At 34.8% G+C, this 24,770-nt stretch overlaps 1 protein-coding gene and 1 long non-coding RNA gene across 8 annotated transcripts in view; one reads left to right on the top strand and one right to left on the bottom strand.

The window, feature by feature from the left end:
* The window catches only part of CNTN1 (contactin 1), a 376,331-nt gene extending 352,425 nt beyond the window's left edge, over window positions 1-23,906 (bottom strand). For 4 of the 7 annotated variants that reach the window (XM_082422551.1, XM_082422545.1, XM_082422546.1 and 1 more), the window contains exon 1: window positions 23,760-23,903. The gene's annotated coding sequence lies outside the window, so the exon portion shown is untranslated. Of the gene's footprint in view, window positions 1-6,317; window positions 11,319-23,759 lie in introns of those variants that run through there. The other 3 variants (XM_082422550.1, XM_082422549.1, XM_082422552.1) reach the window with 3 other exon arrangements.
* The window catches only part of LOC309641933, an 870,732-nt gene that overhangs the window by 504,908 nt on the left and 341,054 nt on the right, over window positions 1-24,770 (top strand). The window lies entirely within an intron of this gene.

The following is a 24,770-nucleotide window of genomic DNA, read 5'->3' on the forward strand; positions in this document are numbered from 1 at the left end:
AATGATTAAGAGAGAAGTTCTACTACTTTCTGAAACCTTTTATATCACTAGACTTTTTCTAAACTAGTACTACTTTTCTCTTATGTTGCAAAATTAACATTATATACATTATATATAAAACATAGTTTTATATTATGCATATATATATACATATACATAGAATATATACATATATCTGTATGTGTGTGAATATCTGCCAACTGGTAGACTTTCAGTAACTATTTGTTGACTATGTGTTTGAAGGTGGTGTTCCTTTCATACTCCTCAATAAACTACAAGCTGCTGGAGTGCAAGGACAACGTCTATCAGACCTAGAATCCCTTTTCCAAAGTCCATGGGGCCATATATGTTTTGGATTAAAATATGTTTGGAGTTTTTGGAATTCTGGAAGTGTATATATCTGTTTGGAGTAGCAACATGTAATCAAAGACATCAATATTTCTTTAGCAAAAATTGGGTATATTCACTCCAGATAGAATAAATAAGATAGAAATGGCCTCAAATCAGTTCAGAACAGGTTTTGCTACCACATGAGTTCAGGTAAAAATCAGGTTTTATCACCAAATGAATCACAATGCTGTATGTTTAGAGCTTTTTTTGAATTCCAGAATTATAAGAAAGGAAATGTTGACCTGTACTTCTCTTGTATCCTGCGTAGCCCCACCATGAGGTACTGATTAGTTGATGGAAAAGTGTGATGTTCCCCACAGTTCAAATTTACGTAACATGCTCCAATAGCAATCAGCATCCTTTGACAATAAATTACAAAGAGAGAATACATTAAGTACTAGGATTGAGTATCAAAGTCATATTGGCATTTCTCTTTATCAGTGAAAATAAGATGACGTTTTAGAGTTCTCTATATAACATAAAGAATTTTAAAACTTAGAAAAAAGATCCAGGGACTTCCCTGGTGGTACAGTGGTTAAGAGTTCGCCTGCCAATGCAGGGGACACGGGTTCGATCCCTGATCTGGGAAGATCCCACATGCCATGGAGCAACTAAGCCCGTGCACCACAACTACTGAGCCTGTGCTCCAGAGCCCTCAAGCCACAACTACTGAGCCCACGAGCTGCAACTACTGAAGCCCGCACTCCTAGAGCCCGTGCTCCACAACAAGAGAGGCCACCACAATGAGAAGCCCATGTACCGCAACGAAGAGTAGCCCCCACTCGCTACAACTAGAGAAAGCCCGCGGGCAGCAACGAAGACCCAACACAGCCAAAAATAAAATAAATGAATTTATATAAAAAAAGAAAAGATCCAACATAAGAGAGAAAATAGGAGCTGGTCCTGAGTGATTTTATGGCCATCACCCATTTAGCTTATTTTGTTGACTTTTTTGGGCAGGGAATGTGATGGGAAAGGTGAAAAGTTGAGTCTGGAGATACTCAAGGAGGACTGAGATACAAAGTATTGCATTCTTTATGTGGGCTTAATTGTCTTAAACAACTCTGATAAATGAGGACATCCTGATGAACTGTGATGCTTGGGGTTTGGAAAGAGAAGACAGAGGATCAACTTATAATGTTCTCTCAAAGGGCAAAAATGTATTTTCCTTATTTTATATTTTACACAATCACATTTGAGCTTCAGCTTAAATAATCTAACAAGATTATGTTAAAAAATTTTTGAATTACATAAAAAACTAGTTGATAATAGTTAATTTTTCAAAGGGATTTATAATAGGATTTAATTATCTGGCAACCATATTACCTTCACATTTCAAATAAAATTCAATTTTCAAAAACACAAAACAGCCATACAAACTAAATGTTATTTGACTGTGTGTCATAACATTTTTTATACTGCTCTTCTCTTGCGTGTGTATACACACACAGACACACACACAAAACCTTTGAGATGGGTGTCTATTACTTAGACTGAGATCGATCTATAGTGTTTAACAATGAAACATACTCTGAACTAAATCTTTAAAAGACAGTGACTAAAGCTAGAACTTAAGAGATCAAATTACTGCTAATAAGTATGTTCTTCTAAACTCACCTTTCTGAGTTTGACATTCTTTAGAGATAAATTTGAGTAAAAAATATAGAGAGTAGATTCATAAGTAGATTAGTCTAAGAAAGCCACATTGCTGAATGTCAGTGTTAGGACCAACAAGGTATATCTTTTAACAGAATTCTACTCTTTTAACTTTAGCATGATGCTAACACTTGGTAGATACTTAATACTTACTTTGCCATCTAAAAGCCTCTGCACTTATGTAGCTAGCATATTATATACTTCCTCTGAACCATGAAAGAATATACTAAGCAAATAAGAATGATTTATTTTTCTGACCTCAAAGCACAATGAGATAAGTTGATTTCTACAATTTCCCATGAAATATAGTCAAGTTTCTGGTCCTGATTCAAAGTTGAATGCTCATTTCCTTAAAAGCCACTGCTTCCCTTCTTTCAACTGCTATATTTAGTATCTGTATTTTATATGCCAGATGATCAGGTTAAGAAGGACTGTTATTTAGAAGTTGCTTATCAAATAGCTTAGAAATTATATAGCAAATTCTTGGGCTAAAAAGATTTTGTGGTGACTAAATGATTAGGCTTCTATATAAAGTTTCTCTAAATACTATACTCTGAAAATGTAACTATCCTCAATTTTAAATCAAAGTGACTATTAGTCCATCTTCCCATTGTGTTCACATATTACTGATTTATTTAGCATTCTCTATTATTATAAAAGAATATCCATAAATATGCATTATTCCATGTGATGAATCAGCAACTGTTAACTTTTCCATCTTCAGCACATTATTTCCAGCTGAATGAGCAACACTTCTGTCTTCAAGGGACAAATAACCATATAATTAACTTTAACAGTCCAATGTTTAAAAAGTTTTGAACTGTAGTAACATGCAGGTAGTCAGATAACGGTGATTTCAAATAGCATCTCTTAAAAGACGTAACACCTCATACCATCTAAGGTGAAGGGAAATAAAATTCAATGAGACTGTCTTCCTAAGGACACCTTTGGAAAATATGCTTTGATGGAAAGAAATGCCAAATTTTTATCAGATGGATAGCCAGGGCCTAGAAATACACAAGCCAGTCTGTCTGAATAAAGAGAACAGTAGAGCCTGGGAAAACTTTGAAGGATAGGTGCAAAGTCCATCAGATCTGAGTCCAAATGCCAGCCTATGATTTACGGCTCTAAATATGTAGCCTCAGGTGTCCTCAGTTTCTTCATCTGTAAAGAGGGGATAATCTCTGCCTCATAGTGCCACCTAAGTACTCTATTCAATCATGCTGTTCCAGAATGCTGGGCTGGTAGAGTACTTCAGCCATTTCCCCAGAGGCCTCTTTTCTGTACTTTGGGCTCTACAGACAGGCCTGAATTCATTAAAGCCAACTCTTCCTGTTGATTGGAAAGCTCCAGTTTCCTTACCAGAGAAGGCACTGAAAAAATTTCATAACCCTCAGGACCACCTTTAAAACTATTCAGCAAGTTCTTGGTTTCAAATGAGACTGTACATTGCTTTAAAAAGAGATATCCATCAGGTGGGATAAAAAACATGATAAAGGCTGAATTGTACATGAAAACAATTTTAAAAACAGAGAAAAAAATTAAACCATAATCTACTGTACTTATAAGTCAGTCAATTAAACATTTAGAATCTTTTCTTGAAAGATAAAATGTACAACCAAAGAAATCCCATTTTACTTAGTATCTTTAAACCTGATTAAAGAATAATACAGAACTAAATATGAAAACCAAATATTATAAAAAATTCATAAACACAATTACTTACAAGAGGCCCCGATTTTGCTTGAGAAATACTAAAAGAGATTCCTCCAATTCACTAGGTACACTGTGCTTACAGGAGTGATTTTATCCAATGGTGATTGTAATGCTAAATTTCAACCTAAACCAATGCAAGAAAAACAAAGCTGTATTTTTTATATAGAGCTATGAAACTATTTTCCTTGTGAAGTTATAGTTATAATGCTCCTTCAAGGAAACAATAGAATTGACCTGAGATAGAAGAAAGAGGCATCTAGTACCCATGCAAGGAAATGAAGAATGGACACTGGAGCCACCACAGCCTGGGTTCTAGTGACCAATCTTCCACTTATTAAACAACCTCTTGCCATGAGAAAGTTCTTTTATCCCTTTATTCAAGTCTATTCCTTAGATTTTAAAAAGCTCTTAATTGATAGTTATCTTGTGAGTTTATGTGAGGTTTAGGGACAATATTCATAAAATGTCTCATGTAGTTCCTGACATATGGAAAGCAGGTCTTGAGAAATGGTAGTTGGCTTCCTGTCTGGACTTCCCTCCTTAATCTTTCTCCTCTACCCATTTCCATATGTCAAGACCAGACCCAAACCAATTAAATTTGACTGTCTAAATTGTGGGGCCCAGGTATCAGTATTGTTAAATTACCCGGGTGATTTTAATATCCAGCTAAGATTGTGAGATACTTTATCATCTCGACTTTCAAAATATTAGAAATATTTGTGGAATTTTATCATTAATCTCAAGGGTACATTTACTAATTTTCATAGCAAATTACATTCACCCTCATATTCTCTAACTACTAGACTATAAGGAGCTTGAAATTATTTGTTCATGAGAAAGCATCATGGGTATCCCACTTGCTCCCCCCAGACTTGATTGTAATAAAAACTTGAGACCATAACAGATTTATTTCTCAAAATCAACAGGAATATCAATATTTTCTCCAACACAAGAATCATTAAATCAGGCCCTAGAAGATTACCTTTGTTATTTTTTGATAGTAAGGAAAAAATGTGTTAGTAATGTTAAATCAAGGCAAAGAATCCTGCTAATGCAGCATCATCCTATACAATAAACTAAGTTGTTTTGTTATTTCTTCCATTAGCTAATACTCTTGGTGTGGTTATCATTGTCTGAAGGTAAGTGTTACCAGTTAACAAAGAATTGGTACCAGAGGTAATTAGAGGAATACCCAAAGAGTGGTTCTTGAGAAGGCAGCATCAGCATCACCTGAGAGCTTGTTAAAATACAAATTATCAGGCCCCACTTCAGAACACTGAATCAGAAGCTTTGAGAGCATTGGTTTTAACAAACTGTTCCAGTGATACTTATTTTCATGCTGGAGAATCACAGGCTCAGAGGATATCTAAAGCAAATAAAATTCAGTTCATAATCCATGGTGTTATAGATTGTCATCTCATTCCTTTCTGCATTTATTTTTCCTTTTCCATAAAAATGCTTACAAAATAATTTTCACGCAGTGGGAATTTCTTCAGTCGGCTGCAGAATGGCCATGAGGACTTGATGAGGTTCTGATTTGAAAGGATCAACATTTACCTTTTTGTAAGAAACAATACACTTGCAGTGCATTTTTGAGTGGATTGAATACAGAACAAAAAGTTTAATATCAAAGTCATATTCTATTTCAGCAGGTCCTGAAGAAATCAGAATCCCCTGGGAGCTGGATAGTACAAAAATCCAAAAGTTGCATGAACTGCAGAATGTGTAACATAATAAACACATTTTTTAGCTCACTGAAATTAAGCCTTACATTTTGGTTGCTTTATGATGAATGCTTATATATGTGTTTATAAAGCAATTCATATTAGAGTTCTTGACAATTTACATCTTACAAGGTAACCAGTTCAGAATTGAATAAATGTCTGCAGGAAAGCTAATACAAAGTGTCATTTCTTAAAACAAACAATATATAATATTGTCCAGCAACATCTATTTCTGAGAAGACACAAGAGATGAGAGCATCCTTATAATAAAGAATTAGTAATTAGATATGCCACTGTATCTTTTCACTTTCTAATAAAGATGGATAACATAGCACCATTAATGATCAACATTTTAATCATGCCTGAAATGGACAGAGGCGGGTGGTTATAATTCAGTAATATGTGATCCTCTGAGTAAAATTTTACAATTGCTACTTCCCAACCTATTAATTCCAGAAATCCCCCATATTAAGAGTCTGTGAAGTCTGTTCCATTTTTTCACGAATTGCCCAAACTGCGAAAACTTCCTGGGTTTGCTAATGGTTAAAATGAATATCTAGTTCTTGAAATGCTGAAAATCTTTAGTGTGCCTATCAGTGGAGAATTTTCAAACAGACAAGATGCTTAAGTCAACTCTCAGTTATCCTCATAATTAGAGAAGACCTATTATATGGATAATCCAAGAAAAAACTAACAATTTTAAACTTTTATATTGACTTTAGACTACATACTTATATTCACATGTGGTTAAGCCTGAAATTTTTTTAGTTAGTACCCCAGAGTCTAACAACAGAATAGAATGAGGTCATAATTAATCATCCCATCTCTTACCACTTAGGTAGTCAAGGAGAAAGAAATTCAGAAGAATCCCAATTACTACCCAGTGAGGTCATTTGAACTCATCTTGTTTCTCTTAGAAGGGAGAAATAGAGCAGAGTGTAATCTGAAAATATCAGGAAAAAACAGTATGATTCTGCCATTTAATAATAGATTAAACCAAAGTACTAAATGTGGAAAAGACATATACATTTACTTCCCAACGGTTCTTAAGGTAACAGAACACAAGGGTTTTTGGTTGGACGTTTTATTTACTTTTCCACTTATTTTAGTATGTACATAGAGAATTCCTCGGTATTCTCCATGAATAATGACCATCTTCTCTGCCTTCATGATACTCTTTTTTTTAATGTGATAGAACCTTAAAAGCATAACATCTTCAGCGTAACCTCCCCAGCACTTCTATTATCAAATGCTTCTTTTGTGAGAAACTACACTGAACAATTTACATCTGTTAGGCCATTTCATAAGTAGAAAAACTTACCTAAAATATGTCAAATAATCCAGAAATTGTTAGCATAAAGAAATAGAAATCACTGAGTGACTCTATTCTACTTTTCACATACTTTATTTAGTCTCATATAAACAAGTATGATGAAGACCTTGATAACTAAGCTCCTTGAGATTGCAGCTTTGATTTTAGCTAACTTTATTTACATTTACTTAATAACATAAATAAGTCAATTCCTATAATTATTTCAATGAATTATATAAATCTATGATTTGAGAGAGAGAAATATCTCTCTAGGTGATATGATACTTCAATGATATTTTTGAGAGAGCAGTAAAAGAAAAAGCAATAATAGGGGTTAAAAATAAAGTACTCAGTTCATTTAAAATACTCAGTTCAACTTTTCAATGAAATGTACTTGGTGTTGAAATGAACAAAAAAGAGGCTGACCACAAGTCTTTGTGTTCAAGACACAACTAAAGAAACTGGAATATGAAACTATTAAATAATATATACAAGTTATATGTTAGTAATATTTCACTTGCATAATTTTACTTGAAAATTTCTGTGGGGTCGATACTATTTATATATAGTGTAAAAGCTTCCTTATGATTAAGATCATGCCTTGCAAGTAATTTGCAATAAATCTTAGTTGATCTGATTAGAAAAAAATACTATAGGGGTTTAAGAAATTAACCACTGTCATTAGAAATAGTTTGAGAATCTCTTAAAGCCTTAAGCTTTAAATGAAGTGCATCTGAGAAGGAGAGAATCTGGATATATGTGGAGACAGCTACCATTATTTACAATAAATAATATGAACAAAGACACAGAAGCAGTAATGTGGGTGGTTTGTGTGGAGGATAGCAAGAAAGGTTTTTTTTGAGGGAACAGAGATAGTTATTGTTGAATAGGTAATATGCGTATGCAGTACAACACCTTGAACATATCACTGGAGAGTCTGGTCCTTAAATTTAGATTTTAAACAAGCAGCCCATAAAATTTTATAAGTAGGTCCACACTATGGGGTCAGACAGATTTGCATTTGATCTGTTTCACTCCCTTACTAGCTATTGATCTTATTTTATTTAATTGGACTTCATGTCCATCAAAGGAGGGATAATAATTTACAACCCATGGAGTTGTTGCAACAAGTCAGATAATGCATTTAAAGGCATAAAGCAAAAATGCAATAAATCATAACCTCTATACTAATTTTTGTAATGTTGGTGGTACACAGCTGTTTTAGTTTTATCCCCCCTGAGGTTGAGTATGAAATGTATTGTGGAGCAGAAGCACTGTGTTCAGGAAATGGAGTTTGGTGTGATTGTGAAACCACCAAGTGAAGATGTCCAATGCATTTTTGACAAGATGGGTCTGATGTATAGGTTGAATTGAAGCTAATTATTTAGAAGTTATCAGCATATAGATAGCAATCAGAACCATCACTGGGAATAGGATCTCTCAGTAAGTGTATTCAAACTGAGGTAATGGGTTTAGGGCAGAAGCCTCTGGAAGAAAAGATTACAAAAGGCTACAAAGGTTTATGAGACTTAAAAGAAAAACCAGAAAATGGTTTCATGAAATCTCAAGGAATTGAGTTTTATCAATCAGCTATTGCCCAAAAACGCTGCAAAACAAACATCCCAAATTTACAATATTTTTTTCTCTTGCACATGGGTTCACAGTTTGACTAGGTCAATCATGCTTTAGGCTGTACAGTAACTGCGTCTGGCTCCAAGCTTTGTATTGCCCTCGTGCCTGCTCATATGTTTCCACTTTCACCTTGGATCAGCAGATTCCCAGCATATGTGCTTCTCAATGCAGATGACTGGGTGTAAGAACCATGCCAAACTCAGATTCATAATCTTTGCTTAGTACACATCTACTACTATTATATTGGGCAAAGCTAGATGTATGACTGAACACAACATCAATTGGTACAGCTGTATGCTGTATTAACAGTGGGAATGGAAGAGAAATGAATATTTGCTTAACAATAAATCCAAACTATGAAAAGACCTTTCCAAGAAGGAAAATTCAACAGTGTTAAATTTTCTCCTGAAAGGTCAAGTAGGTGATATTTGAAAGGTACCCACAGAATTTAGGAACTAAGGGGTGTTTTGGAGACCTTGTAAAGTACAGTTTTACTAAAATGTCTGGCTTAAGAACCAGGTTTCAAAGATTAGAGAGAGAATTGAAGGCAAAATATGGTAAAGCAAACATAGATAAATGTCCAAAGAAACTTGGCTGTGAAAAAGAAAAGGGAAAAATGACTGCAGTAGCTTGTGGGAGGCAAGAGTTGGAGGATGATTTTGTTTGTTTAATTTTGTCTGCATTGTTTCTCAAATGAAAGAGAATTAGGCATGCCTAAATGCTGGCATCAGGAAGCCAGTAGAAAGATCAAAGTTGAATATCCAAGAAAGAGGTGGTAATTAATATAGTGAGGACCCTAAAAAGATAGGAGGGTGTAATCCAGAACCCAGGAAGAGAAACAAATTTATGAAGAAGTTGGCTTTCCTCTTCCATTACAATGAATCAGAAGAATGGAAGGAGAATGTTGCTATAGCTGAGGTCATATTTAGAAACTGTAGACTAGTTATTCTGGAAGGATGAGAAAACATGAAATTTTAAAAAAAACCTAGAAAAGTTAGTAGAAAAACAACTGAAAAGTTTGAAGGCAGGGGAATATTAGGGAGTTAAGAAAGAAGGATTGGCATTTCTGGGGAGGAAGCATATGAGCATAAGAGCAAATTTTCTCTCATGTTGTAGAAAATTGAGATCCAGAAAAAAAGTAGAGGAATTGGAATTAAGAAAGAGGAGAGATCCCTCCTTCCTCGTAAGCTTAAGGATAGCAGTAGAGATGAAGACATGCTGAGTGAAGCAACATTTAATTAATTAAGGCATTCCACTTCACAATGATATTTTTAGTAACATGAATATTAATGTCATCTTCCAGAATGTGTTACAGAAGGGTTGTGGAGGAAGGCTGGATTTAAAACTCAAAAACAGAAGTAACTAGGTTATGTGTGAATTACACTAAGAGATCTAAAAAGATAAATAAAATAATTGCTGAGTCCAGCAAGATTGTCTCCTTACCCTACATATTAGCAAGAATCCAAATTCCTTTGCTCTGCAGTATTCTTCTTAAAAATAGAAGGCAATATGAATAAACATGATTTGTGGTAACATTTGTAACACTGTTTCTCAGTTGGTTCTAAAGAAATATTTCAATTTACTAGCAGTTATTACATTCACATCTACCACCTCAGATCAGACAGTATGCAGTGGAACATTTTCAGCATATTGTCAGAAACAAATAGGTATTGAAAAATGTGAACAGAACATTTTAGTGATACAATTTTGATTTCCAAAAATAAAAGCATAGCCATGAGTAATATACCATGTTTTCTCTCAAACATAAAATCAAAAAAATGGAAGAAAATGTAACTTCAAATTAGACTGAAAATTCTAGTACATAATACAATTTACACTGGAGAAAATTACCCAGGATTAAAAAGCCACTGGAGGACATAATATTATAAAATAATGCATCCATTTTATTGATATGTATGTAAGAATTAGAGCAAGTGATCTTTGCTCTCTGCTCTGAGTTTGTAAATAAAATATTCATTTTTCTCAACCACCCTGAGAACTGGATAGGCTACAAAAATCTAACTTTAATATTCTTAGCAATCCAGTACACTCCAAAGATCACCCAGGAAGCTAAAGACTCCAAAATATTGTTCTCTCTTCACATTTCCCTGTTCCTTCACCAACAAAACACCTTTTGGGAGTACTACTGGACAACATTTTTAGTGATTTAGTCATATTACAAATGGCTATTTTATATGTCCCTATAACAAATACAATTGTATTCAAAGAGTAAACCATGTGTGTTTATAAAATAAGCATGGTGGTATTCTCAGCCATGGCTAGAAATGACATCCAAAGTCCAGTGAACTTCTATGAACTTCCATGCACTTCTATGGCTTTTAAAAAGATATGTAACAGATTGCCAACAAAAACATGAAAGAATGTTCAACATCACTAATCATTAGAGAAATGCAAGTCAAAACTACAATGAGGTATCACCTCACATCAGTCAGAATGTCCATCATCAAAAAATCTACAAACAATAAATGCTGGAGAGGGTGTGGAGAAAAGGGAACACTCTTGCACTGTTGGTGGGAATGTAAATTGATACAGCTACTACGGAGAACAGTAAGGAGGTTCCTTAAAAAACTAAAAATAGAACTACTATATGACGCAGCAATCCTACTACTGGGCATATACCCTGAGAAAACCAAAATTCAAAAGAGTCATGTACCACAATGTTCATTGCAGCTCTATTTACAATAGCCAGGACATGGAAGCAACCTAAGTGTCCATCAACAGATGAATGGATAAAGATGTGGCACATATATACAATGGAATATTACTCAGCCATAAAAAGAAATGAAATTGAGTTATTTGTAGTGAGGTGTATGTACCTAGATTCTGTCAGACAGAGTGAAGTAAGTCAGAAAGAGAAAAACACATACCGTATGCTAACACATATATATGAAACCTAAAAAAAAAAAAAAAAAGTTTCTGAAGAACCTAGGGGCAGGACAGGAGTAAAGATGCAGACATAGAGAATGGACTTGAGGGCAGGGGGAGGGGGAGGGGTAAGCTGGGACGAAGTGAGAGAGTGGCATGGACATATATATACTACCAAATGTAAAATAGATAGCTAGTGGGAAGAAGCCATACAGCACAAGGAGATCAGCTCGGTGCTTTGTGACCACCTAGAGGGGTGGGATAGGGAGGGTGGGAGGGAGACACAAGAGGGAGGAGATATGGGGATATATGTATATTTATAGCTGGTTCACTTTGTTGTAAAGCAGAAACTAACACACCATTGTAAAGCAATTATACGCCAATAAAGATGTTTAAAAATAATAAAAAAAAAAATTAAAAAATAAAAAGATATGTATGTCTTAGCAGAAATCTAGCTCTCAAAGAAGCTATGGGAAGATTGAGATGAAAATATATATTTAATTTTCTCTCCTTATTTACTCAAAGGAAGTTTTATAACATACTAATAGCAAAATAAAGTCAAAATGAAATTATTAGGAGAGCTTTTTAAAAGAGATGATTTGGAGAGTACAGCCCTGCCAATATTGTAGCAATACGTCTAATCAAGAATTGTCTAGACATTCTGCTTCAAATCTAGTTAATTTCCTTAACATTTTTTAAATTACAAAGTCTTCTCACACCTAATATCTTTATTTTACTTCATTAAATTCTCAAAAACACATTTTAGGATATTCAATTAAATCACTGCCTTACTTGGAACTATTGCTTCTAGGGTAAAATACAAACACTTTAAAAAAACTTTCTTGATCTACTATTTTCTCCTCTTTGCCCATATGTCTTGCTACTTTATAGTTTATACTCTATCATATACTAGATTTCTTTCAGTTATTTTAACCAGTCATACTCTCCTAAATGTCCCTGGCATACAATATTCACCTAACATATTGAATATCCTTGTATTAAAGCACTTATCACACAATTTGGGGTTATCTTTTCATCTATTTTCCGCACTTATCTTAGAAGCCTCTTGAAGGCAGGAAAAAGTCTGACTTATTCATTACTACAAAGCCTACCACATAGGAGATGTGTGTTTCTGTTCTCCCTCCCTCCCTCCCTCCCTTTCCGCTTCTTCCTTCCCTCCACTTACAAATACAATATATAATAAATGAAGGAAAAAAGTATTAATCACATTATCTTTTTCCATTTCTAGCAGAAGGACCTACTTTATAGATTGTTCATGGGAGACAGTCCTTTTTCATACCTGGAAACTGTTTTCCTTGAAGAACAAGTAACATTGAGAGGGTCATAAATAGGAAAGTGAAAGAGAAAAGGCCCTGCCTAACTAGTTTAATCACCTAAATCAAACCTAGTAAATAATCAGATGACAGACATACAGCAAACTTACTTTCATACCTATTTTCCTCAATTTAGGAAATGAAGCCACTCAGAGTTACAGGAGTTAAGTAGATTTCTTAAGAATACATATCTACTAAGTGCTAGAATTTAGATTTAAATCTATGTCTACTGAACAGCTAGTACTATACTCTTTCCTGTATGAGCAAACATAGCCATATATTATATTGAAAATCTATGATACTAAAATAACAAACAATGAAGGCAGGAGAGTTTTTTAGCACTTAAATTTTATAAAACCAACTTAGTGTCAAATTTAATTGAAATATTTTACAATCCCAATAATAGACAAAATATTTTGTATGTATAAAAGAAAACAATCAATAGGGAAATACCAAATTCATGTTTTATGATGTCATTGGTGCATAATTGTGCTTTATTTATATTTTTTTTTTAGTAATAGTCTGATTTGGAAAGAAAACATCTAAAAGTATTTGAAAGATTGATAATACTCAGTACAAGGGAGGATATTCAAGAACAAACATTCTTATTTATGTCACTAGGATTATATATTGTTATAATGTGTTTGAAGAACAATTTGGAAATACTGATAATCTGCAAAAGATGTGTCTCTTTGCTAGCAATTTCACTCTAGAAATGTATTAGGGAAATATTGGAATGAATGTACAAATGTACATGAGAATAATGTTCTTGTGGCATTCTTTTAAAAAAAAATTAGAAATATCCCAAGGATCCAATAAGGGGGACATAAATAAATTCTGTTTCATGCAAAGGGATATTATGCAAATACTAAAAAGGATGTGTTAGCACTATAATGTGTGAAAATAAAAGTTGGCCAAGATAAAAGAAATGAGTGACAGAACATTACATATAGTATGATGCATTTTGATAATAGTAGCAATATATTTAAAACTATTTTCTATTCATAAAAATCTTTTAAAATATATACAAAATGTTAAGAATAGTCAGCTCTGTGGGTGGATTTAAATGAATGAAAAGGCAGTCATCATTATAAATCTTATACATATTAAAAAGATTGTATGAGACTATTTTGAAGAACAATGCCCAATATATTTGAAAATTTAGATGGGCAAATTCCTAGAAAGGTACAACTTACACAAAAGATTAAATAATATTTAGGAAATACGAATAGACTCATAACACATAAAGTAACTGAATTTTTAATTTAAAATACTTCCATAAAAATATTTCTAGGGCCAAATGGCTTCACTAGTGGATTCTACAAGAAATTAAAATGTATCATTCACAAACTCTTACCAGAATAATCCTAAATAAAACATTGTCAACACTAATCTAGTAATATATATTAACAGGTAATAAATACATAATGAACTAGTTAAATTTATTCTAGGTAATAAATACATAATAAACTATTTAAATTTATTCTGGGTGGGGATTCTAGTTTAACATTTGAAAATCAATCAATATAATTTGTTTCATTAACAAAGATAAGATAAAAATCATATGATCATCTGAATAAATTTAAATTTAAAATTATTAAAAATATTTAAAATTTTAACAAATAGAAATAGGAGGGAACTTCCTTAACTTGATAAAATTATGCATTAAAAATCCAATACTTAAGGATGAACTTTTGAGAAATTTTCTTATGAGATAAGAAATTATTAATATTGATACATGAGTTTTACAGGTTTTGTTTAGATGAAAACAATATAGCGTCTAGCACAAATACTATATTGAAAAATGTTTCCATGATTGTAATAAGGAAAGACTTATTAAATAAAACACAAAAAATGCTAACTATGGACTACATTAAAGCTGAGAACATCTGTTGATTAAAGATAACATTAAGAGAATGATAAGGCAAATTATAGAGTGGGAAAAGATATTTGCAAATATTTTCTAAGGGCTCAAACTCAGAATACATAAGGAACCACTTATGAATGAATAAATAAAAGACAAATAACCAATAGTAAAATGGACAAAATCTTTGAATGACACTGCAAAACATCATATTCAAATGGCCAAAATATATATAAAAAGGTGTTTAACTACATATTAATGAAAAAAAATGCAAATTAAAACCATAATTAGATATCCAGCTCCACACATTCCCAACTATTATAATAGTTTAAAAGACTATTAATACCAAGTGAAGGCAAAGCTAATGAGTAACTTGAAATCTCATACCCACAGATTGAATTGGAAATTGGCTCAACCTCTTGGGAAAATCTAGCAATTTCTACTAAGCATTAGCCATTGACTCAGCAATTTTAATCTTAGCTATATCCTAACAAAAATGTATACACATACATGTGTACAAAAGACATGTAAAAGAATGTATGTTCATAGGAAAACTATTACACAAAACTGAAAACAGCCCAGATGTCTAACAAGTAGAACAGATAGGTACATTTTTGGAGTATTTATACAATGGAATTCTATAAGACAACAAAAATGAACTACTATTACATTCAAAAACATGGATATATCTCACCAAAAAGGTTGAGCAAAAGAAATTTGATACAAAAAAGTCACATACTGTATGATTTTGTCTGTATGAATTTCAAAAAAGGCAAAATGATTCTATGGTCTTGAAGTCAGAATTAATGATTACCTTTGGGGAAAAGCAAGGTGGTAATGATTGGGAGTGGCTGGAAGAAGGATTTCTGGGGGCTGACAAGGTTCTTTATTTAGAACTGAGTGTTGATTTCATGGATATAAATACTTTGTTATAACTTATTGTGCTGACTCTTTTCTGTGTGCTTTTCTATATTTCTGTTACTCTTTAATTAAAAAGGTTTAAAAAAAATGCAACGTTTTATTGAAAATAGATGTCTTAGTTTCCAAATAACATTTTTGGGAAAAAATGAGTTAATTTTCTAGTACCAAAAGAGTTGTTATGACCTCTAAAATAATATTTGAAAGCTAAAGAAACATACAGTAAATCAATCCAGTAGGTATTTTTAAAGATTTTCAGTTAAAATATATTGTGTTTAATGTATAAAAATAATACACAATGGGAATTTTCATCTGATATAAATTTCTATTATATTAAATAAGTTGAGCCTCAAACTGGAATATTATAAATATTATTTATAATATCTTAGCAGGCAATCTTGCCTGTTACTGATAGCAAATCTGTACTTTCAGTAACCATGACAATTAAATACGATCTGATTAGATGTCTTAGGATAGAATTACTGTTTATGGTTTGTAATGTCAGCAAGCAAAATTAGGGCAGAAAAGCGTACAAAATTCTGTTACTTAGTTTAAAGTTAAAATAATGAATTTTAAAATAGCACATTGTAATTGCTTAATTTATGTTTGGAAAACTGCCCCATGTAAATCACTGTAGTGAAAGACCATTTTGTTTATGAGATTTCCATAAATAAAACATATATAAATTTAGAATGATTTAATCTGTTGTGTTGATGTTAAGTTCATGTGAGAGTCTAGGGATAGATGGTCACCTCAAATGCAGGAAATTTAAACTGTGACTAACAAAATACTAAAACTAGATATCATGGAGAGCAGAATAACACACTGATTCATAATCTAGGTTTAAGAGTTAGTTAACCTGTGAATTCTAGCTTCTCTAATCATTAGCTTTTTAATATATCTATTTTTTCTCATCTGTAAAATGGTAAAAATAATAAATAAAATCCATTTCACTGGGTTTGGTTAAGTTATGAGATATCATGTGCAACACATTTAAAACAATGCCCAACACAGAGTGAGCACTCAATAAATGGTTGTTGTTAATAACTGAAGTGCAGTTATAGAGAAGACATTATCTGCACAACGAAATAAAAAACATCAGTCTAATACTTCTGTTTTTTTCATTTTTAAACTAGGCTAGATCAGTGCTCTAGGTAAGTACCCATCTATTTTTCATAAAAATGTTTTCAACTCTTGTAATATTTCTGAAAAACATATTTGACTCATCTGATTCTCCAAGATTGTAGAGAATATATGCTAAGAGCCAAACTGAAAAGCTGGATATTTTCTACTTAATTAAGAATATCTAGAAAAAGCATTTTAATATTCTAGTAAAAAAAATAAGGGAAAGGACATTGTACTTGTCACCAAAAATAAAAATAAATACACTCTGAAGTTTTATATATATGTAAACAAATATATATATAAATATACATAATCAATCAATTAAACAAATGCAAGATTTTACAATATGTTGAAATCAAAAATCACTGTCAGTGCGTTACTTCTCAGCTATTAAAAACCAAAGTGACAACTATACATAGGTATTAGTGCAGTAAATTTTTACTGGATTGTTCAGGACTCTCAGTGGATTATTTATATCTTTCAATACCAATGTCTTTGACCTGGACAGAATGGTGGACTGCACCTCTCTGTGAGATGTTTTGGCTGAGCATAACAGACCAAACATGCAAGTATGAGTAAGATTACCTTATATCTTGTCCAGATTTGCCACTAATGTGATTTAGGCAAATTACTTATTTCTCTGAGCTTGTTTCTTTATCTGTAAGAATGGATAATCACACCTTTCAATCTAACTTTCAGAATTGTTGCAAAGGATCCAACAAGGTTATACATGTAACCATGTTTTATAAACTTCCAGAGACCACACCAATGGAAGATTTTTATTAAATGAAGAGAAAAGGGATTAATTTCACCAATATTTAGTTCAAACACAGCTAAGCTTATATATCTACATTATCCATGTAACTATATATTTCTTCCTCCTTCTAAAATGGAGAATTACTTAAAAGAGTTACCTACATATTTAGCATTTGGGAATTATTCAATGTCTTAGACATCTCTTATCCTGACAAATTGCTTATTAAAAGACTCTGTTTTACCTATCTTGCTGTATAAATCAACAAAACCAGGAAGTTAATCCTTGACAAATTAAGAAGATTGACATAGCTTCTAGTTTTATTTCTTGGTTTCCAAGGTAGAGATATAAATTCTTAACTTGTTGAAATCTTAAAAAGGTGTTTAATCTTAACCTTCTTTAATTCATTTCTTCAGAAAATATATGTCAAGGTCTTCATTGGGCACAAAGAGGAATACGGCATTGTCTCTGTCTTCAAGGGCTTACAAAAAACTCAGCCTGGAAGTTCAGAGAAGTCCTCCTTAAGATGGTGGCAGCTGACCTGAGCCTTGAAGAGGTTAGGCAGATAAACGACAGGGCAGACAAGGGAACAGGTGATGTCTGGCAGAAAATAGAATATGGAGCGGAAGTGGAGTTTGGGAAAAGAGAGAAAAATATATGATGAATAAGGGGAAATGCAAACAGTTTAATGTGATTGGCATTGTGGGAGATTGGAGATAAAAGAGACTGGAATAATTAGGAAATGAATTTAGAGAAGTAAACAAGGACCATTTAGTAAAGGACTTTAAGTACAACCTAAAGGACTTCCGGCATCTTGTTGTTAAAAAGAGAAAGAGAGAGAGAGCTCTATCAAAAATTTTTCAGCAGAGGAGGCACCTGTTGAGATTGGTTTCAGAAAGGCAATTGATTATAGTGTGGAGAATGTTCTTGAGAAGACTACAGAGAGGGGGACTGAAGTAGGGGCTCTGAACTCTGAATATCCTCAGAATATCCTCATTTCCTACACAGGAAACAAAGGCTTAAAAAAATTAAGTAACTTGCCCCAAGTCACACAGTTTGTAAGTGGCTGAGCTAGGTTTTGTGCAAAGCTCTGCATAACTCTAAAACGTGTGCTCTTAGGACCATAGAAACTGCCTCTCATGAAGAGAGATGAATGTGAAAAACCCTAAGCATTTAGAGAATAGCAACAAATAAAACAGTGCAGGAAAAGTGACGACACAGTCAGTCTATATCATCAAAATCAAGTACAGGGGTGAGCAATTATCCAGTGAATTAAGGACCATCTGGATAATCCTGGCAAAAGCAGATTTAGTGCCTGAGTCATTCAGATAATTGTGCAAACAGTGTGCCCTGCTCTGGCGGAGTAACCTGGTCTTTAATATCTTCCAAAGTACATTTTTCCCTGTGGCACTTTTAAAATGGACAACAGTAGCTCAGAAAGAATAAAGGTACTATTCACTTCATGGGAAAGTCACATAAATAATAATGGGATCTCAATAGACTGTGAGTGTATTTATGTCCCCAGGAGCCATTTCACACAGAGATACATGATATACATAAGCCAAATACTACTTCAAAGAAGAAAAGAAGTTCAGCAATAGCACCCTCAAACGTGTGCTTTTATGTTCAATTCTTTGTCAGGTAGCAGAAAGTTTTCTGAGCATTAAAGAAATGAAAGCTATTACTGCAAATAGATTTATAGATTAAACTACAGTAAGGTTACAAACTTCTGTGTGTTCAACACATAAAAAATTAAAGGCAAAAAAACAGGGTGGGGAAAATTTTCACAGTTTACAACAGATTTCTAATTATATGAAGAAACTATGAATACCCCAATAAAGAAATAGTCAAATGAAATCCACAAATTAAGAAATACAAAGGGCAGATAAACAATTTGAGAAATGAAAACATTTCTCAAACTCATTCAAAATCATAGAAACACAACTCAAAGAATAACTAGATACCTAATTTCTGCTATTAAAATAGTCGCAATTGTTTTAACCACAGTACCAAGTATTAATAAGACTATTGCCAAATCAGCTTAAACTGAGTACCAATTTCTGTACAAATTTTTTTGCTGGGGCAATTTGGCTATAAGCATTAGGAGTCTGGAAATATTTATATGTTTGATCCAGTAACATCTAAGAAGTTACTGTAAGGAAATGGTCAGAAAGGTAAAGATTAATGAATATTTATGTTCATTTCCATAAGTGTGAAAAACTGGAAACTATCTAAAAGCTCTATATAAAAATTATTTGGCAGCCATAAAAAAAACATGGTTAGTAAGAATATTAAATAAAATAAATTAATATTTATGATATGATGTTAAGTGGGAAAAAAGTTGAATGTCAAAATGAATATTCACTCTAATTTCAAATCTGTAAATTTAAAATACCTATGCATATTCATAGAAATAAAACTATAAGGTTGATAGTGGATCTCTGGGCATGATGATGGAATTATATTTTATTTCCAATTTTTCTTGAATGATCCCGTATTTCCTTATAATCATAAAAATGTTATTTAAATGTAATATTAAATGAATATACTTTCAAATACAACTTTACACAGTAAGTCATCCAGACAACCATAGTGAAATAATGCCCCATTCCTTCACCTGCTACATTTCCAAGTTCACACAACTGGTAAGTCCTATTCTCAGGATTTGAATCCAGGTATTCTTTCTCCAAAGCCAGTGCTCTTCAAGATACAAAGTCGGGAGGGAGGGAGATGCAAGAGGGAAGAGATATGGGAACATATGTATATGTATAACTGATTTACTTTGTTATAAAGCAGAAACTAACACACCATTGTAAAGCAATTATACTCCAATAAAGATGTTAAAAAATAAACAAATAAATAAATAAATAATTTTTTAAAAAAAAGATACAAAGTAAAGCACAGTGAAAGTTTCAAAGCAGAATTGAATCAATAAGAGACATTAAAAATATATTATACCAATAATAATACCTGACAGATTAAAGCAGAGAAACTTATACACTGGGATATTTGATAACTGCACTAAGGGAGGCATGCAATGACAGATGAAATTGGTATTAAGGAAAACAGAGAAAAATACAAATTAGGTTGAGAATAGAAATGAATAAATTTATTACTGAATGGATGGTAGGCATTTGGAGGTAGAGAAAAGGAAATCTAAAAAATAAATAAATAAAACTGATCACAAATCAGAAAAGCCTAGAAAACTGCAGTATCCTTTGGTAAAAGCCAACTTATGGGTGATGACAACTGATGGAGGGAAAGCAAAAAATGGTTGTCACTATGTACATTATCATTACTGTAGCTATTGCTACTACTAATAGCTATTGCTTATGAGTAATTACTATGGGCCAATACCTATTTTAAATGTGTTACACGCATTATCTCACTTAATACTTGAAAAATATCCCACAAAAATCTCTGAGATAAGTGCTGCTGTAATTTCCAATTGACTTACTGACATTCACTTATCTGCCTAGTGATATATGAATATTAACACATCTAGGCTTCCTTCTAATACCTGTGCTCTTAGCCACCAGGATAATATTTTGGAATGACTCATGGAAGAGAGAATAGAAATGGAAATGCAAAGGAAAGTTTTATTTCTAATAAAATTGTCATCCATTTGGGGGATTCATTTGAAAGCTAGGAGCAGGAAGAAGACATAAGAGGGGCACAAAGACAGGGTTATAAAAAGTAAGAGAATAATTATGACATCAGATCATTGTGGTACAAAGAAGTAAAATTTCAAGGAGGAAATGGACAATACAGCAGAAATGGCAGATCAAAAGGGCAGAAAAATGAATGTACCAATAAAAAGAAAATGAATACTGGACTTGAAGAAGAACTTACTGATGACTTAGAGAGGATTGGTTCTTGATATGACATAGATCATGGCCAATTTATCTGTAGAAATGGATGGACCCTGTCGATCACTTTTTTTAAAATAAGGTACATGGCATGGCATGCTTCGTGTAGAGAAATATGGATTGTCTATCTTTCAACTTGGTCTCAAGGGGAAGAAGATATGAGAGTATATATAGAATAACCTGTACACAGTCATAACCTCTACTAGGAAATAGAATCATTCTGTGGAAGGATATAGAAATGCCTCATGTCATTCATTCCTGCTCATGGAGAAGACAATGGAGCCAAAGGAAGTTTCCAAAAGTAGTTCTCAACACATAGCCTTCTATCAATAAATGGATTACCCAAAATCATTGCTGCATCCATCCAAACAATTCCTTATGATGATACTTCCTCAGTAAGAATATTTGAGCCTACTTAGAACTGTAGGCTATACAAAATGTAGGTCATGGTCTTTTTCTGCAAAGTACTAACTGCCTAATTAGAAGACAAATCAGACATACAAATAATGGTCAAACAACAAAACAGACAGTGTCTGAATAACTGAATAACCTTGGTCTATACTGTATCAATATTGATCAAATATTGTTACCAGGACCAAAAACCATGGGAAATTGAAGAATTCTATTTGATGGTAAACTGCTATGCAATTAATTCACAGTTGGTTGTTGGAATATTAGAGTTGAAATAGTGGACTTTCAGAAGATTTTAAACAAATTATTTATGTCCTCTAAATCTTAGTTTTCTCATCTAAGAAAATAAAGGTTTTCATCAAGATTAACTAATTCCAGGCAATGGGAAAAATAAATGCACATACATCTATAAAAGAAAGTCCATGTCGTGCAAATAGATATGATATAAAACAGCAGCACAAGTTTAAATATCAGGTCCACAAGTAAAATTTGTACAAAGAAATATAACAAAATTACCCTCCAAGATTCCAAAGGTCCCTTAGTTCTATATCCTATAAAGTGGGTGGATCTGGGATTTTCCCCCAGATCCCCTAATGCTGCCAGCTGTGAGTTACTACCCAAATAAATTTACCACCGAACAACCAAGGTACAGGCATAGGGAAACCATTATGCTCTGATGAATTTAATAAAATATCCCACATATGACTCATATTTATTTGATATATGTGCTACATTTCAGGCTGATAAGGCTCATGTGTACACTGTGAAGCTGAAAAATGCAGGGAAATAGATGAAGATCAAATAGCACTCTAAGAATGTATTCAAAATAATATTTGGAAATATTGATCTTCATGTGCAATACAGAAACATTATTTCATGCAAGGTTTCCTCAGTCTGAGTGCATCTTCTCAGGCTTTTCCCCTAATGGAGAATTTGATTCCCTCTTTCCCCTCCCACTCAGTGCTTCCAGATTGCTTCAGAAGACCAAGGCAGCCTGCTCAGCAGCAGGCAAACAGGGCTGGGTGAGCAGGAGCTATATATAGCTCCACCTTGGAGATATGCACACACAAGTACGTGTACAAATGCCCATGCTGGATGTGGCATGAATAAATGAGAAAAGGTTGCAACTTCTCCCCTCACCTCCCTTCCCATCACCCGAATGTTTCAGCAATTGTCAAAGCAGGGTGTCATCAGTCGCTGAGAGTGATGCAGCGTCTAATTTCTCTGCAATTCTTCTGCTTACTGCTTCCAGCAGTCTGACTCCGGCAGGAAACGGCACTGGGCCAACACCTACTACCCAGATGCGGTCACCCAAGGAGGCTGCCTTGCAGCCCCTGGGAGCCCATTCCGGCACGATTACTTGACTCTCCGCAACTCCCCCAGGATAAACCCATCTTTTAGGAACTAGGCGAGAAGGTGGTTTCCGACAAACAGCGTCAGGCTAGGAGAGAAGAAGCCAAGCCTTCCTGGCCTCTCCCCTCCTCAGTCTGCCGCAGATAGGGGAGAAGGGCTGATGTCTTCTCAGTGGAGACGTAATTAACTGGAAAATGCCCTGCGAGTTGCAGGCTTTTTCCCCAACCCCCCACTCCCGAAAGGAGCCGGTTCTTAACAGGGGCCAGGGAACATACAAGTCCTTCTTCCCCTCAGCGCAATCATTCCCAGTTTTTCAGGGTTGTACTAGTCTAGAGGCAAGGGAGGAGAGGGGAAACGAGTGGGTGCGGACAGGCGTGGGGAGAAGCAGATGCTCTTCTCTTCTCGATTTAGGAAGACCTGCAGGTTCCCTGCTGCTGACAGGTCTGCTCTCCCAGACCCTCCCCTGCCAGGTCGACTTGGCATCCCTTGGGCGAGTCGCCGGCGGTGGCGGCCGCAGCCTCCGAGAGGAAAGTTGACGAGATGGAGAGGGGGCTCGGTCCCCTCTCCCATAGTACTGCCGCCCTGCCCCGCCCGTCACCCCGGGCTCCGGCATCCCGTAACCCTCCTTCCCAGCACCACACACCCTCCACCCAGTCTTTCCTGCCGTCCTTCTCGACTAGAGCTGCGGCGACTACAGGAGATCTGGGGGTGACGAGGGCGGGGCGGGGCTGGGGGAAGGGGAAGGGAGGCAACAGCAGCAGGAAAACACGCATTCTTTATTCTGTCTGCAAAGAAGGGCAAGTCCTGCCTCCTACCTGTTCCCTGCTCCTGCTCGCCTTGGCGCGGCACAGCTGGACCATAACCTACAGGTTTCCCACTTCCGCCACAGACACCTGGGAGAGCATCTCCCCACCCGGCGCCCCTCCTCGCCTCGGCCGAGCCCACCCCAGCTACTTGACAGCAGAAGCCCGGCCTTTTAGAGCGCTTATTGGGGCGACGAGGGAACTGGGGCGGGCTCCGGAGAGAAAACCGAGGCTCTGATTGGACAGGCGGAATGTCACTCTCACGCCAGGACCAGGGCTCGCTGCGGACCCGGGTAGCTGCTGAACCCAACCGCAAAGGGTCTCTGCAGTCCCTGGAACCAAACCCTGCTGCTACTGGATCAATGACCCCTAAGAGGAGGGAAACTGGTTTGTTGACTTGTCATCTGAGACCCCAAGAGGGAGGGAGGGACCAGCCAGAACCAGACACCCAGCACTTTCCAGAGCTTCCCTGAAGGGACCATCTGCTCTGGGAGATTTGACAGGCGAAAATATCAGGAGCAGTGAGTGCCTCGACAGAGAGGCACGCACTTCGGTAACGAATGAAGCAAAATAGAAAAATACTTATAATTAAGTGAAAAAAAATCATGAGAAAAAGAAAAAGCATGAGGATTTTATTTCAAGTTTCTATTCTTTCCCCTAAATGTAACATGGCAGTATTTCATGTGGAGAAAATGTTGAACTGCTTATTATGTAGCGCAGGGAGACTCCAAAATACCCGCTGGTAGGAACATTGTTTTCGATGGAAAAGTGTTACGATAATAACCTCTAAAAAAAGAGTAAAAGAAGGCAATTAAAGCCAAACTGCATAAGAGACTTGCCTTGGGCAGTTCATTTGGTGGCAAAAGTCTTCAAACAATCACTACCAGACTGACTAATCAATCTGTTCCCTTTCTTCTGATACTGGGCCATCATTTCTTTTGTGCTCAAACCCTGAGGAGCAGAGGATGGATAAGCCAACCCAAATCTATATGATCCCAAGCTTGCCTTTTAGGTGAAGGAGGA

Source organism: Balaenoptera physalus, assembly GCF_965194825.1.
Source record: "Balaenoptera physalus genome assembly, chromosome: 13".
Classification (NCBI taxonomy): domain Eukaryota; kingdom Metazoa; phylum Chordata; class Mammalia; order Artiodactyla; family Balaenopteridae; genus Balaenoptera; species Balaenoptera physalus.